The following is a 12,518-nucleotide window of genomic DNA, read 5'->3' as shown; positions in this document are numbered from 1 at the left end:
GTACTGTATCCAACTGAAAATGAAAGCAGGGCTGAATTTGGGTCAGCAGAATGTAAGGACCCAACTTGTAAACTGGGAATAAAGAACATGTTATTAAAAGAGATACAAAATCCTTATTGGCCACCATGGTCAGGAACTCTATTGTATATCTTGGGAAAGCCACCATCCCCATCAGAAAACTGGTTCACAAAAGAAGCAAGATACTAGCAAAATTCAATTATATATGTAACATATGTAACAGCACATGTATGCACAAAACTGATGCTCTTCAGTAGAGATTGCCAAACATATAGCAATAACTTGTGTCCATCAGCCATGCCACTGTTTTGGGGTTTCTCCATATTTGGGGTTTCTCAAATTCAAAAAATATCAGTTAGAATCACGTGACTTATTTGATTTACAAAAGCAAGCAAACAAAAATGACCATTGTAACCTAGTGTAACATTTCTAACTAGAGGACATGTGGATAAGATTTTCAAATTGAAAGACTCTCTAAAACACCACTCTCAATGAAATCAAGGATTTTAACCTTCATTATAAATTAAGACTGATGGGAAACAGTGCATGTTTCTGCTTAAGTGATAGCAGAACTTCCTCTTTGTTGGTAATTTCATATAAGACCTTGTTTGTTTCTTGTTCAGACTCACTTCCTCTATTGAGTTTTACTTCTCTTAACGAGAGAGGACCTAGTGATTTACTGGTGACTGATGATGTGTTGGGAAACATGTTAATTTGATTAGCTGTAGATGATAGGATGGCACAGTTGCATATTTTTTCCATATGTTGTACGTATGTTCATTACATACGGCACCATGCAGAGAAAAAAAACATTTTCAAGAGGCAGCTAGTTTCCAGCAGTATTTACCTATCTCACAATGCAAGGATTCAGATTTTACCATTCCTACATTTTCCACTATGCATCCACTGCAAGCAGGAGTTAATTACATGGAGGAACTCTGTTCCTTCCTCCATGGTGATGAGACCCTTGCCTGCTGTGCAGATGTTTCATTACTACTACATGGGAGAGGTGGGATTTGAAAGCCCATTCAGGGAATCTCCACCCCTTCAAACTGCAGAATCCAGGTCTGATGAGACTTCTTCTGCAACCTCATGTAATTGGGCTTGAGGATGCTCCATTTGCTGTGATCTCAAAGAACAGAAGCCCAGCCTTATAGCTGCCATGGAGTGGCTTCACTGACACTGGAGCTTGGGAGAGGCACTTTTGAAAATGTTGGTCTCAATGTTTACTTACCATTACTTGCATGTGTATCACTGGCAATGCTAGAAAAGAATATTTGGATTTGATGAAGGTAGGATAGGAAAGCCAATAAAAACATTCACAATGGTATTTAAAAATCTGAGAGTGCCTCATGTCAATACTAGCAAGATGTGATTCTCATAGTGTTTGGAGGTTTTGAGTTTTTTAGTGTCAACAGCCCAAAGTTCATACATGCTTATTCAAACTTTATCAAAGCTTTTGAAATTTCCAAATTGTGCTTGTAATCTCCTTGCTCAATTATAGTTATATTCAGATGTCTAAAGCATATGGTGCTCCAGCATTTCCAATTCTTGCTTCTTCCAATTCGACAAATAATTGAGACACCTTTCTCAAAAAACCCTTCCTCTTCAGTATTTCCAGTTTAGTGTCATAACTTTCATCATACCATTTACTGCTGAACAGATTACAGTTTTGGTTTTTAAAACTCTTTGTCCCTTTGTTGACCGGCCCCTTCTTAACATTTTTAGCTGCTGTGCGTACTTGGTATTGCTGAGGGAAATAAGCACTTTCTTGCAGAACTGTTCTCACAACTTGCAAAACTCTTTCAAATCATATGTTGACAGGCTAAAATCACTGAATGACTGATTAAGTTACATATTACATAAGATAGTCAGAAAATGGGTGTAAGTGGTAAAGCAGCATAACTTGCATTGCTCTGGGGTTGGTAGCTATGCAAAAGAGGTGTAGCAGGAAAAACATTTAAGGGTGCAAGATAAGGAAAGTACAAGATAAGAGCCTCTCCCCTCCCCCAACACATTAACTGACACTATTTTCAACATTGCTGGGGTCAGATTCAACACCAGTAGAAGCAGGAGCATTTTTCAGTCTTAACCAATGGAAACAAATCATAGAATATCAAAGTTGGAAGGGACCTCAGGACGTTATCTTGTCCAACCCCCTGAATCACTATACTTAAGAGCTTGGCGATTTTTCTTAAAGATCACAGGTTATTCATATTTCCCCATGAACACAGTTGTCCAGGGCTGAGCTTTGGAGCCAGAACAGTGGCTATAGGCTCCTTGATTTTTATGAGGACTTCAGATCACTTTGCAGCTGGAGTTGGAGGAATGGAATCGAGACCACCCTAGAGAGAAAACTAGGCTGCCCAAAGCTCTCTCCCAAACAACTGCCTGCACCTTACTTGGTTCCAATACAGAATAACTAGGATTATCTCTGGGCAGGAGAAGCAACTCAGTGTGAAAGGCAGCAGAGGCTAGTGGACTAAACATGGGGCGGGGGAGAAAATCAAGGTGGCACCAGCTTCTCTGCCATAGTTTCCCCATCTGTAACACTAGGGTAATATTACTGATCTACAAGACGACGACTGTTGTGATGAGGAAGCAGTGAATGGTTTTAGCATCCTATGCCTCCCCACGGCAGAGGGCCTAATGGGCCAGAAGCTTACTTGGAAAATTTTCAAATGCAGAACATTTTTGAAAAGATTGGCAATGATGCACAAATCCCAGCTCAAGGAACTCAGCTCTACTTCTTCATCAGGAAAGTTGTGGAGTCTGGGAGGAAAAGGATGGGAACCTAAACTTCCTCCCCTCAGCACATACACTTTTTATTTAAAATGACTGTTAGTTTAGGGCGTATCCTAAAGAATCATCTGGCTAGCCCCTCGTGCTCAAACCAACTCCGAGCACAGTAGTATAGTCACAGTGAATGGAAAATCCAGTTACATTTATCAGGGGAGTGGCAGACAGCCTCAAAATACAAGGACTGTGGCTGCTCAAGACTTCTGCTTTGTTGCTTTAACCCTTTACATTATTTTAAGATATGAAAAATGAGGAAAAAAGTCAAAGGTGAGTTCCCAGAGAAGCACATTTTAACCACAGATGATGAAAAAATAGACTGTGGCATTTCAGGTTGATTATCATCTCAAACTAGATTCCTTTTGCCCTGTGCTTTGTCAAATGCATTTATAAGTTAAACAGGCTCATCATTATTAGGAACCCCCATAGCATAGAAAGATTTTGCTATGCATATATTTTCCCTTTTCACATGGCTGAGGCTTTCATCTCTGATTCCATGTCATTTGTATACCTGTTCAATTCTTTTACTGAAATGTGAAACTTTTTGCAAGTAGATACCTTACTTTGGCATACATTAGATTTTATTATTTCCACAGTAAGATCCCATTTGCTATTCACCTATAATTTGAGTGTATCAACATGTTCTCATTATTACAGTCAATGTAATTAGTGTACAAGGTAATGTGGTCAGTGCACACTTCGCACAGGAGGAATGTATGTATGAATTAATGGTTTGTGATGAATAGATCCATTTCCTGAGTACAATGTCCGGAATTAAGAGATTATGAGGTTGTTGTACATGAGACTCTTACACACATGCAGTACAGAGCAAGCTTGCTAGAAGGTTAAAATACCAGAATGGCAATATGTTTTAGCCTCACTGAAAGGCTACCACATAAGAAAATGGGATATTCCACTTTCCTTCAAAAAGAGAGTTGAAAGTTTCACAGAGACCACAGATCAATCAAAATAAGAATTATTGTGTTACAGGAAAATCACAGCATAATAATCATCTCCTTTGACATTGAATTACATGTAAGTGTAACATACTGCAGGGAATTATTGTCTAGTCTTTGGCTGCCCTGTTAGCACAGCATGAATGATATTACAGTCTTAACTCTTAATTTGCTAAAGTTTGTGGGTTTAAAGATGTTAGTGTTAAATTCTGACCTAATTTGCAACCCATTGGACTTGAGTATTGTTGCGAGGGACCAATCTGAGGATAGACTTATGCTCTTCATTGTTAGGGTGACCGGACAGCAAGTATGAAAAATCGGGACATCTGGTCACCCTATTCATTGTTGTATTTGAACAGAGACCCCTGTGCTGGTGATAAGGGCCACATAAGTATATAGATATCAGTAAGACAATGTTAACCTTGCTCTTGACATCAGTGGGAGCAGGATTAGACTATTAGGAGTGAAAACCTGGCCACATTGTCAATGGTAAAACTCCCATTGACTTCAATGGGGCTAAGATTTCAATTGGAGGTACTGGGGTTTTCATTCCCTGTCTGTCTGGGAGGTTTTTTGTATATAAGGACTAGACGACAATAAAATAGTCATGATGAATGCAATACAGCAAGATGCTGAGCACTTCGTACAAGGTGATTAGACCCTTCAGCTCCCATTGACTACACCACTCACAGGACTGAGTCCTCAAAAGTGTTGACAAGAATGAGTGCAACAGTCTATAAATTAACTCTGGTATAAATACTGTCTAGAGTTGGACAGGCTTTTTAAAGCATATTATTTACTTGGCTTTGGTATTGATAGTCAATTTATTATAGGCAGCAGATGTAGTGACACCTATAATTAAGATTGTCTGATACTTTCCATGATAAGATCCTGTTTTCAGCTGCTTATAATTTTGCCATTTGATCTGAAGTTTTCTATGCCAGGTGTCTGCATTTTTTGTGGACAGTGGAGTAAAAATGATTTAGCCTGTTCTAAGCATAAGTTTCAGAAAAAAAGTTTTGCTGATATTGGAAAAATTCTTATACCTGTTTCATTGAGAAGCTCTAGCACCTCCTTGCTTTGGAGCAGGCACTTGAAATTTGCGAAAGAATTTGCTCTGGCATCAGGGATATGTGTTTTTTACATCCCTGTGAATATCTGCCCCTCAGGAGCCCCTAAAAATCTGAGTTTGCACATGCTCAGCAGAGATTTGTTAGAATTGTGCAACTAAATTCTCAGATTACTGAATGAAGCAGGGGTCCTGTGGAAAAAGAAAGATAATACATATTCACAGCAAGCCTAATTTGCATTGTATAGGCAACTTTAATTCATTTCCTAACTTTTGAGTTCTTGACTCTGTGAACTTAATGTTCTTGCAACATTTGTATGTGTGTAGGCAGTGCTGAACGGCAGATGGAATTTATTGTAAAGCTGGGTTAGTTATAAATCTAAATAAATGAAAAACTTCTTAAGAGTTACAGGGAACCAAAGCCTAAAAACCAAAACATGGAGTCTTATTACCAACTAAGGCAGATATTGACATAATATTTGTTGGCAGTCGTTTTGATTTTCGGATAAAAACTTAGTATGAGGGCAGTAAGGATGCATAAGCTGCTCTTGGTTAGGTATACAACAAGACATTTTAAACCAAATCTTTAGTTGGATTGCATTGAAGCCAATGCAACACGCCCAGCTGAAGATTTGTCCTTTTGCCTCTCATTTAAGATCTCATAACTCTAGGAAAAGGCAACGGCTAACCCTTCCATCTCACAAGTATTTAAAGCAATTCCCAGATCAGTTATCATAGTGCCTTTGGTGCTGCTATACTTGCAACACATAATCCGTCACAATAAAATACTTTTAAGGAACCTTAATGGGAGCCAGTGTTCTCTGTCTGAATTTGCACTGGCTGGACCATGATCAAAGTCATGGAGTTAATGAACACTGAATGCTCCAGCTCAGCAGATGGATTTTCTTTCTTGTCGCATAGTCCCCAGCCATTCAGTGCTCCATATAAGGATTCCTTTGCGCTCATTAGGCAACTTCTAGACAGCACTTGAGTCATGCCCCAATGCTGCTTAATGTCATTTTGGCCTTTTTTTTGGGAAGCTCGAATGGTACTTCCGGTATTTGCATTCCAGCACTACTGTTTTTAGGACTGGAGCACTGCTTGTGGATACTAGCAATGTATGTTATTTTACTTTGCCAAAAGTACTGTGGTATCCCAGACACAATGTGCTGAAGGGGTAGCACACAAGTCTCTTAATTGCTTCGCTGTTTTCATGAGCTTCCAGATTTGGATCAGTGGCAGAATAAAGAGTTTATGGATAGTTTGAAAAACATTTTCAAATACTGTAGATCCTCAAGTACTAAAATTTCCTTGCCCTCTCCTATTGTGCCCCCAAAATCATTATGGTTATTTCACTATGACTCTAATTCTAGCTGCACTTGGTCACACCAAGCAATTATAGAGCAAGAAGAATGATAGTTGCTCAGTACCACTACAGTTGCCAAGAATCATATCCTTTCTGTATGGAAAAGTGCTAGAACTCTGGATACAACTCAACTATATAATGGTCTTTTGGAAACAGCCAAATGTGAGAGCATGTCTTTCATTAGAGTGAATAAACTCCACCTATAAACACATCTAGCAAGATCTTTAAGTTTATGTGGACTACTCATACTGCACTGTAACCTTTTATTAACAACAGTGCAGCTTGGATGCCTTTAAAACAATTACAGATACTGGCTTCTGTCCTAGATGTACTAGAGCCAACTGCTGCAGTGCTACTCAGGCAAAACATCCACTGAAGTTTGAGCCTAAAGTGAAAGCTAAACCTAAAGCTCCGGTCATTTTGCTGTAGCTGTTTGTTCTCCATGTGATCAGTCTTGTTCCCATAGAAGTCTATAGCAAAAGCTCCCCTTGATTTGAATGAGAGCAGTATTGGGCCCCATATGCAATAAGAAACTTCCCACTATAGCTGTCAGGAGCGAGTTTTCCTTTGAATGAAACCTTGGGCCTGATTCTCCATTGCCCTGCAACTTGTACAGTCATTTACCCCATTACAAAAAGTGTGTAAAGTGCTACCATGTTGATTGGGTAGCATTTCACACCCATTTGCCTTGATCTAAATAACTGCACAAGGTGCATGGTAACAGAGAATCCTGGCCCTTGTCTAGGACATGCTGCCTTGCTTTCATATTTATTGTTTGTCTAGGTCTGTCAGATACTATTCCTTCTTTGTGCTTCAATTCCATGTGTCCATATATCAGAGGAGGTCTGTGTGGCTAGAAAAATAAGGGAAAAAAATTAATTGAAATTGTGTTTCTGACTAACTAACTGTGGAGACGCCACAAAGAGTAGGTTTACGTCTGATGGAAGCTACTGTTTTATACATTTTGGCTTGTGCATTTTCTGTTAAGGAGTCCATAAAGGTAGAAATAACATTCCTGTGTTATATCAAGGTTTATTCTGCATTCCTTGATTGTATAATTCACTTATAATAATATCGTCATTGTCATATGGATGTAAACAATACCTTGTTTATGTTCAGTGTTCTGCATAACTATTCATGCTACTCTGTTTCTACCAGTGACTCAGTTAATATGTATCAAACATTTAAAAATTAAAAATGAATACATCTCTGTACAGATGTAATGCTCATGTGACTTTATGATATCGCCTCACTTATAATATCACATCATTGCTGAATGCAGGGCTGAATTTGATATGTGGAGAATTTTCCTAACTTTTCTTAGACAGAAATTTAGAGTATTATCTGGATACCAATTATAGAATTTTTTTGGTGAAACAAACACACAAACCGAGACGTGCTTAGATATAGATACTATAGAGAAAATATATACTGCATTGGCATTTGCTGTCAAAAACAAGATAAACGGAAACTAGGAACTAGTTTTTTCCATTTTGTTTTCTATACACAAGGGAGAAGAATTAAGACTGAAAAATAGGGCTTTAACACTCTTCATTCAGGCAAAAACCCTCTTGAATTCTAAAGGAGCTTTTTCTGAGCAAGGTGTGTTAAATAATGCCCAAAATATTGGCATAAATTTAAACCAGACATGGATCAACAACAAAACTGGTAATTAGACAGAATGGATCCCTGAGTAATCTTCTTTTGCCCTGGAGGACAGTGATATGTCTGTTTCTCTACAGTAAATGTCTCAGGAAGTTACTGAATATTTTGTCTCTCTAGTTTCAAGTAAATCCAAGTAGAATTCCATATATCCTTGCTGATTAGAGTTTAATTTATAGTTTCCTAAGTAGCTGGCAAACTATACAGAGCAGAGGAATAGAAGTGTGTAGTATTATAAAAATAGTTTTCATAGGAGGAACACAAGAAATCTAGGTTCTGATGATGAGTGTGGATGGGTTTCACAGTCACTCATTAAAAAGCCTAAAATACTAGATGGGACTTTGAACTCTAGTCCAACTGATTTTCTTTGTAAACACACTATCACTATTGTCAGGAAATCCAAGGAATTTATTAATACCACTGCACAAGCAGCAGACTTATTGGAAGCAAGGATTAAAAGGGTATGATTGTCATCTGTTATTCTAAACCAAATTCAGACATCAAACAAGATCAGAAACTACCCTTCAAAGATTTTTTGGGGGGGGAGCGTAGGTGGGGTAAAAACATAAAACCTATTTATCTGTTCTCATGCAGAGATGTACATAACCTGTCAGTCAACATGGATTAAACAAACAGTGGACTTCTCCCTTGTCCTATTCTTACAATGCCCTCTGAAGAAAGACTGAACAACATAAGGCTAAATCCTGCAACTAGAAAAGGGGAACAATCCATTTGCCCCCATGGCCACAGCACATTCAGCATCTAGAACCAAGCAAGGCAACATGGTAGATCATCCCTATGCCACCAAATGCATGAGCACTTCCAGTAGGTCAAATCTTCCCTAGCTGCTTGGAGGCTCTATTTTCTGATATGTTTTGCCTATGTAGCCTGTGAAGCACTACCACCACCACCAGCTTGGATCTCAGTTAATACTTGCTAATGTTTTTGTTTGTTGATCAGATGCCACATGAATTTACATGCTGAAGTACTTAATACAGTAAAGACTTCAACATCTCTGACAATAGTTCACAGCTGAGCCAACTCCTTGAAACCCTCCAATGTCATTACAGAAAGTGCACGTACGTTTTAACAGCTGCCGTTCATTTGAAATTTCTAACAGGAATAAGGCTTTTTTGGAAGAAATGTAGCTGGTTTAGTTTAATATCCTCTTTCTTGCACGGTTGGCAGGTGCCATGAACTCAGGACATAAGCCACTGCGGTGCATTGTGAAGAGATTCTTATAATCTACCATATAATAGGTGAAATTCTACTGCCATTTGACTTGAGATAAACTACAGAGCCATCAGCAAAATGGGTTCAAAAAGCTCTCAAATTTTCCCGTGGAGTGGTGCTGATTTTTTTAAACATTAATGTTGGTATGTACTGGCACAGTTGTCTGCAGAACCAACGGAGAGTCCACAGATGCAATGATCATGGAAGCTAAACTACTCTTCACCCCGAGAGATGATTCTTCCCGACCTGGTCCAGGTCAGGGTTGAGGCACTCTAGCGCCACACTATGTGGGAGCCTGTCCTGCTGGTGCTCATGCTGAGCCTCTTTTGTAAGTAAATAGAAGGGATTGACTTCCAGGGTTATCAGTCGAGTATCTTTCATCAGCTATAAAAATCAAACAAAGCAAACAAACCACTCCCACCATATTGGTTGGTTTCATATGTCTGAAATGGAATATATTCTTACAGAGGTTTAAATGAGTTGATCCAGAGAATCCAACAATTTCTGCAGCATAGACAATGTAGAAAGCTTCATCAATGAAGATGTTAAATTATTCTTCCCCCCTTTTTAATTTATAGGGTGGACATAGACAGACAGACAAAATGTTACTTGTCCAGAAACTTTTTTCCCTAAAACTCAAAGAAACCCCCCTGACTATTCAGTTATTCCAGCAAGAATGCTAAATACTCCACCACCAGTGGATTTCGTGTGGTGGATACTAGTTGTCTGTCTAAACTGAGCTCACCAGCTCATTTTACACAGGCTAGTAAACAGCCGTTTGCTGTTGCGGACTTCTTCACTCTACTAATGTAGATCAGATTCATAACTGAGATATGAAAGACCCATTACCAATCTCCTTGGCTATCCATTCTCTCTGAATGTTCTTTTTATAAACACTTTATACAAAAATTTCAACAGGTACATCATTAGTACAGTCTTTCTCCTTTTCAGTGGTTATGCAAGACTTGTCTGGGGATGTGTGTGAGAGAGGCGAGGACAACATTTTGTTTGTAAAGCAGCCAGTAAGAAAATGCTGAAGATGCAGACACCATATTGTATCATCTAAGCACAGCTATTTTGTAGCTACTTCAGTTCCCTCTTTCCTCAGAGCTGCATTAAATGTGAGGGGTGGGAAGCAGAAAGTTTTAGCTCATAAGGTGTGGTCCTGAGAGCCTTCACTCCCATTGGTACTCAGCACCTCACTCTGCATCTCAGAGGATCAGGCCACAGTCTACAAAAGCATGGCAATTCTTAGCAAAATAACCATTCACTTGTGTTCACAATAGCTAAGTGTGTTCCTAGCAGTACTTTATCTACCAGTGCACATGAGTGATGGGATTTTCAAAGAGCACTAAGAAAATTCCCCCCAAAAGTTAATGGGAGTTGAGGACTGAAAAAAGTTTTCTTAATTTCCTTTTACCCATTAATTTTTTTAAAGGCTGTAAATCCAGTGTTACTAATCTCCCACCTCCATTGTATGTCCTCTCTAAAGAGCATTCCCTTTATCTTTTGCCCATAGAGATAGCATGTAAATAAATAGAAGGTTGCTGTAACTGAACCATCATCTAATCAGGGTGGGACAAATTCCACCCATATATCTGTCTAAAGCGGGGTAGGCAACCTATGTCATGCATGCCAAAGGTGGCACACTAGCTGATTTTCAGTGGCACTCACACTGCCCAGGTCCTGGCCTCCGGTCCTGGGGGCTCTGCATTTTAATTTCATTTTAAATGAAGCTTCTTAGACATTTAAAAAACCTTATTTACTTTACATACAACAATAGTTTAGTTATATCTTATAGACTTATAGAAAGAGACCTTCTAAAAATATTAAAATGTATTACCGGCATGCAAAACCTTAAATTAGAGTAAATAAATGAAGACTCGACACACCACTTCTGAAAGGTTGCCAACCCCTAGTCTACAGCATCTGGGTCACATCTCCACCACTCTGATGTCAGCAGGATATAACCTTTTACAGAACCATTCCAATCCCACAACTAATTCTGTAACTGTGAGCCTTCTCTGTTTTGGTTCCTGTGCTTTACAGTTTTAAAATATGTTCATCCTAAACAGTGTTCAAGGATGCACTCAGCATTCAGGCCTCCGTGTGGTCTAGTCATTAAAGCGAGACAAAGTGCCTTCTTTTATAAGCCTTGGTTATATGTGTATGGAGAAAAGTGCCAGATTAGTAATACTGGATTCACAGCCTTTAAGAAAATGAATGGGTAAAAGGAAATTAAGATAAAACTTTTTCCCCCCGAAAAGTCAATGAGAGTTGGGCACTGAATTTCCTTAATGCCCTTTGAAAATCCCATCACTCATGTATAAATAGCCTTTGAGGACAAAGTCACCCAATTAATATGCAATTATAGTTAGTGTGTGCACAAGTTAGACAACATCTGCAGTTTTTTGTTGTTTTTTTTAAATCAGTCCTTCAATATCCAAAGCCAAACTCCAATATGCAGTTTTTTACATTGCAGACGTGCTCGTGACTCAGATGTCAAAAACATTTTTCCTTCCCACTTCAAACCTAAAAAAATAACCAGTACCTGAGCATCTGGAAACTTCCTATCATGAAGCCTACAATTCACTATTTAAATTACTTGGAATAATTTAGGCTTTAATTGTAGTTAGTTTTAAAATATGAATGTTACTGTCCTGGTGCCATCTGAAAGATCTATAATTAAGTACCCTGGGTAGCTAATTATGCAAGACACACTCAGAATTAGTAACATCTGAAGCTAAAACATCACCTCAAGTGAAATAGGTAACTTTAATCTACTTGCATATTAGTGTTATGCAAAAACACACAGATGCCTAATAGAGCTTCATAACACAAGGCAATAGAGACATAACCAACGCAGGGTGGCAGTTAAAAAAAAAGTTTTTCAAAAAGGCTAAGCGAAGGTATTTTAAAATTTGATCTGATTAGAGGTACAGAGAGTATACAGAAGTTCCTGGGATTATTAGTCTCCCAGGTATCACGAGAGAAAGGTAGGAGATCGGTACAAGTTCTATTCAAACTCCTTGAAGCAAAGGGTGATTAATGAAAACAACAGTTCATTTGGAATCGCAGTAACCAAAATATAACAGATGCCCAAGTAAGAACACTAATGAGGAGATTTAAAAATGTACAAAGGGCAGTTCGGTGCTCAACTCAGACTGAAAAGTCCCTTTGTAAATATCCTCCAAAAGCCTCCAGAAAAATTAATCCAGCTAATCATTATTTCCAGGAACTCTGCCTGATGGGGCCCTGTGGTGCTTACATTGCTTAATGGAATAGGAAGGGGTTGGGGGGGGGGAACCTGCTAAAATAAAAGTTTAAAAAAATAAAAATAAAAATGATGAATTTGTGCCACAAAATAATTTTGTTAAACAAACACAGGTTACCAATTTATAGAAGCTATAGGGAAACT

Source organism: Gopherus evgoodei, chromosome 6, assembly GCF_007399415.2.
Source record: "Gopherus evgoodei ecotype Sinaloan lineage chromosome 6, rGopEvg1_v1.p, whole genome shotgun sequence".
NCBI lineage: Eukaryota > Metazoa > Chordata > Testudines > Testudinidae > Gopherus > Gopherus evgoodei.
This window is presented reverse-complemented; position numbering follows the sequence as displayed.